Raw genomic sequence first — 5,905 nt, 5'->3', positions numbered from 1 at the left:
TATTTTGTTTTATTTATCATACCTCTCATGTTCCAGTAATACATAGCATATATCAGGGGTGGCCAAGCTCCTTGATAGTCAGAACCACTTTTCACAAGTTAAAATTTTTCGCGATATTCAATTAAAAACGTATTCAAAAAGTATGTAAAGAAGGTATGTACAATGTTTTTTAAAAGAACTCTTATTTATTATTGAAAACAGAAATAAGATTACGAAATATTAAAACTTAATTACATTTTTTTCATAATTCTTCTCGTTGTCATTATGCCCAATAAGAAAGTCGAACTTGCTATCACTTATCACCTATCCATCTTTTACCCATTTCGTCCACGCCTTCCGGTCTCCTGCCATGTTCTTCACCTGTTGCGCTGTTTTGCCGTCTCTTGGTCCCGATTTCCTGGATTTGTTCCATCCACCACTTTCTAGGTCTGCTCCTTCTTCTTTTCACCTGTCTCTTGGCATCTGTCACCTTCTTTACTAGTCTGTTCTCGTTCATTCTAATTATATGTCCAAACCAAATCAAGTTTCTTTTTTCAATTTTTTTCTCTATTGGTCCCTGTCTTAGCACGTTTGTAATGTTTTCGTTCCTTTCCCTGTCCAACATTTGTTTTCCTTGTTTTGGTAATTCTTTAAAATTTGGTGAATAATTTGTGGTAGCACAATGGTAATCTGTGGTAGTGTTTCTTAGTAATTCTTTCTGTGTTAGGATTTCACGAATTTTAAAATGGAATTAAATGGTTCATACAAGTACGTTGTTCCTAATATGGAAATAATTCGACCAATCATCCTTTTTTAATTTAGGGTATGAGCTTCGATTTTGGTACAAATTTCCAAAATTCGGTAATCGGCGTCGACTTATACTTAGTTTTATTTTCGAGCTTGATCTTCTTACGTCTCTATTAATTTTCCAAATGTTCGTTGGGTCATATATTGGTAATAAAAAAGTCACCTTATGGACTATGTTTATTTTAAATGAATTCAGAAAAAAATGAAGAGACGATTTAAAATATTTTAAGTCTTGAAATCAATTTTGGAATTCGGTTAATATTTCTTCTGGCTTTCTTATTTACTCGTACTCGTTAAGATTTTCTAGTTTAATATTGTAAGAAATTTGTTTAAGTCGAGTAAAATGACTAAATACGTATACAAATCGGTCTGGAGTGATTTGATTACTAACTTTTGTGTCTCGCCACTCTTAATGTTCTTTCGCGTAGTTTTCGATGTATCGTATCTCTCTAAGTTTGGATGGAAATGGAATTTGTTACAAAGTTGCATTTGGTCTTTCGTTTGTTGTCAGTAATTTAAAAGACATTCTGAAACACATACGGAACGATAATAATTTTTTTAAATGATAACACAGAATTGAAAAGGATCTCGGGTACATTTATCGAGAGCCACAAGTAATTCTTCAAAGAGCCGCATGTGGCTCGCGAGCCGCAGTTTGGCCACCCCTGGCATATATGATTCTAAAACACCACAATCGCTTACAATACCTATAACGCTCAAGTACCTAGGGGTGACCCTCGGTAGAACTGTCGTGTTGGTACTTAAGGGACGGTAAAAAGGGCCAACTCTCGAACTTGGGAAAAACACTGAATCTACACTATACTTTTATTTAAAGATACAACGTCCATAAGCGTAGGGCTTAAGGCAGGCAGGCACATCAAAGAAACATGAAACGTAAATCACGTTTCATGGAAATAAAACACTGCTAAACAAATAGACGTCCGGCCATTTATGAAACTCTCCGAAAAAAAAAAATGTTTTATGAGCATGAATCACACTCGTTTCATTGGTAGGCGGACTTCAAGATTTGTTTACCTGTGTTTTATTTTCATGAAACGTGTTTTACGTTTCATGTTTTACGTTTCATGTTTCTTGGTGTGCGGCTTGCCTAAGGAGGTGTTGTTTCACGGGGTAGTCATTCAGACACCTATCTCGAGCAATGCTAACTATAATAATAATCCCTACTTAACCCCTCATAGGGCTTATTTATATCTTCCTTTATCTTGGAATTTGAAATTAGATTATACGTGAGTAACGCAAGGTTACCCAAACAAACTACATCAATTTGCTACATTACCAACCTTCGCTTTGTTTGTTATTACAGAAACAACACCTCTTCAACGACCTACTTATGTTTAAATTATATACATTTTAGGATACATATTATATTATAAAGTAAGGTTTTTTCCCCTTACTGTATAGAACCTTATCCTTTAAAGAGCATATGATGAAAACCATCATTCAGAAGCTGTGCAGCACAACATGGGGAGCATCAGCATCAACCCTGCGATCATCTGCCTTTGCTTAGTCGCAGCGGAATACTGTATTGGTGACTTCAATAGCCACAGCATCCTGGGGTGAGAGAAACCAATAAAGATGTAAAAAGAGTGAAAAGCTGGGAAGAAAATAACGAACTTACTCTCATCCAGAACTAATCTTTGCCTTTGACCTAATAATATTAGCAACTTGTGCGTCAAAAGGGAAATTCTCAACACAGACCCATCATGATTCAAATTAAAGTAGCCGTTCAACCATAAACCAAAAAAAGAAAGCCAATTTGAAGATATTTTTCAAAGAAACTAGATGAATACCTAACATCCATGGAGCAAGACCCTACAAACACGATGGATTTTTGAAAGCAATCAAACTGGCTTAAAGAAAGGCCATCCTGAGGGGACAGGGGACGTAGAGCCAACTATATCCCTGGAACGACAGAAAAATTTAAAACTACGAAAACTACTGCCAGTTACGTGATGAGAACCCCCTATCTCCAACGACGATTATCAAGACAACGTAATATCAGAAACTAGACGCCAGGCATGGATACAGAGAGTTGAAAACACTAATATGACACAGTAAGAGGAAAGCTATGTTGGGCGTTTCACTACAAGACAAGATCCCAAACCGCCATCTACAACAAAGGTCGGGAGTTGCTGATGTAGAAGAGATAATAGCAACACTAAAATGGAACTGGGCAGGTCACGTGGCTCGAATGACAGATAACAGATGGTCAAAGCGGATACTGGAATGGAGACCAAGAGATGATACCTACCGAAGCAGAGGTCGTCTAACAACACGTTGGACCTATTATCCAAAACGTCATAAGAATTGGATGCACGAGGCACAAGAATGAAACAGATGAAAAATTATGAGGGAGATCTATGTCCAGCAGTGGACAAGCGAAGATTGAATGATGATGAGGAGATAAGCTTGGACCGGGCTCTTGTCTTGTACCCGGACAGAATCTGACCGGGTACAAGACGGTACAATCTACCCACTCCCATATGTAACTCCAAGTCAGATAACTACACAATTTCTATAGAACGGTAACCCACGTGTAAAGGACAAAAATATCTCAAACGGTTTATAAACAGAGGTCAGTACCTGGAACCTGATAGATTCGACCAAGAGTTTTCTCGATGAACGAACTGGACATGGACATCGCCATTTCAGAACTTTATTTATGAAACATAACTTTTTCTTTATTGTATTTTACTGTTATTGGAGTTATCCCATTAATAAATAAGTAAATAAAAATAAATTAACTTTAGATAGGTAAAGCGGCAGGCCTAGATGACATCAGAAATGAAATACTTAAAAAGTATGAATAGTTTTTCGAAAACCTGGCTATTAAACTCATAAATAAATGTTAAGCACAGGCTAAGATCCCAAAACTATGGCGAAAATCCAAAACCAGCTACCTCTTATCGCTCTCTATTCTGTTCAACATTCAAGCTGTACGAAAGATTGATATTGAATAGAATTAATCCACACATAGAAGAAAAACTTCTACAGCAACATTACAGGTTTTAGAACATGAAGCTCTAATACTTGGTATACTAGCTAAATATTTAATCTTGCCCAGTACATAGAGGACAAACTAGCTAGCATTGAGGGAAATAGCAGCTGTGCATGCAAAGGCAATTTTGATAGTCCCATGTTTAACCATTTGAATTGGCATTGTACAGTAAAACCGATTTATCTGCAACCGCCAAGAGAAGACACGACAGACGTTCGTTAATGCGGTGCTAGTAACCTTGCGGCTTTCAGTTAAATCTGTTTATCTGTAAATACATCACTGTTGAGTATGGGTATGGGGAGAGGGGAAGGTCGACTCACTCTCACGCAGTGGCAACCTATTTGTTATGGATTCTGCCGTATTGATTTTGGCTCTGTTTTTGTGATTTTGAGTACCATCACAAATAATGATATGTATCATCAGTGCTACATGTACCACAGGTTGAGAACCGCTGCTCTAACGCATTTACTTATTTAAAATTGTCAACTGTAATGTTTTATGTTAAATTTACGAAATTTAGATATGGAAAAATTAAGGGAAAAAAAACAAGAGTATAAAGAGAAAATAAAAAACATCATGCCCGATAAAAATCAACTCATAAATAAATGAGTCGACGAAATCAATAACATTCTAACACAAACATTACTGAAAGCCGGAAAGAAGTGGCACCCATGAGACAGAAAAGACAAGAATGGATCTCACATGAAATAAAAACATTAATGGAAAAACGGAGAACACTAGCTCAACAAAACAAGAGAGCAACAGCAGAGTATTCGAAGATAAACAAAAGCATCAAGAAAAAGATAAAAGAAGAGAAAAGAAAGAAACAAGAAGAACAAGTTGAAAAAGTAATTCAACAAAATAAGAATATGAAGTGCTTACGACCTTAACTGGGAAAAACAGAAATAAATGCCATTAAAAATACTCAGGGAGAAGAGACCAACGATATACATGAAATATTAGCAATAACACAACAATATTACTTAGACTTATATCAAGAAAAGCAACCACCGACATAAGAAACTCTTCAAAAATTGAAAACTAAAATAAAAAATGCTAACTCTGACCTACAACCAGAGATTAGCAAATCAGAAATAAAGAAAGCCCTGAGAGAAATGAAAAATAATAAATCACCAGGAAGAGACGGTATTACAGTGGAGATGATTAAAAATGGCGGAAAGATTACAAGGGAAGTCTTATATATATTATTGAACAAAATACTAAGTACACGAAACATACCCAGTAATTGGAATGAAGCAATCACCCTATTATTATTTAAAAAAGGATACAAAAAAGATCTGAAAAATTATAGACCGATTACCTTGCTTAATGTTATGTATAAATTGTTAACTAAAATATTAACCAACAGGCTAACTCCTAAATTCGACAATTATCAGACAAAAGAACAGGCAGGATTCAGAAAAGGCTACAGTACATGTGATCACCTACTGACAATGAAGTTACTTATTGAGAAAATAAATGAATACCAAATACCCATATATATGGCATTTATAGATTTTGAAAAGGCATTCGACTCCATAGAACACTGGGCAGTGAAACAATCACTACACAATAGCAGAGTAGATTACAGGTATACAGAACTAATCTCTAATATATACAGTAAGGCCACAACTACGATCCAACTTGAACAGAATACACACCCCATACCTATCAAAAGGGGCATTAGACAGGGAGATACGATTTCGCCGAAACTCTTCAACCTAGCACTAGAAGACATTTTCAAGAGATTACAATGGGAAGAATATGGAATCATCATTAACGGCCAATACTTAAATCACCTAAGATACGCTGACGATATCGTCCTTATCGCTACAGACAAGGAACAACTACAAATAATGATACAACAACTAGACCAAGAAGCCAGTAAAGTTGGATTAAATATGAATTACAGCAAAACAAAAGTGATAACAAATCGAGAAGATTAGTTAAGGATCGTAGTTAAACAAAACCAAATAGAGGAAGTGAATGAATACATATACTTGGGACAAATAATAAAATTGAATAGAGACAACCAAACAGCAGAAATAAAGAGACGAACGAAGCTAGCGTGGGCCTCGTTTGGTAAGCTCAGCTTCATAT

This window comes from Diabrotica virgifera, chromosome 5 (assembly GCF_917563875.1).
Source record: "Diabrotica virgifera virgifera chromosome 5, PGI_DIABVI_V3a".
Lineage (NCBI taxonomy): Eukaryota > Metazoa > Arthropoda > Insecta > Coleoptera > Chrysomelidae > Diabrotica > Diabrotica virgifera.
Note: the sequence above shows the minus strand (reverse complement) of the source record.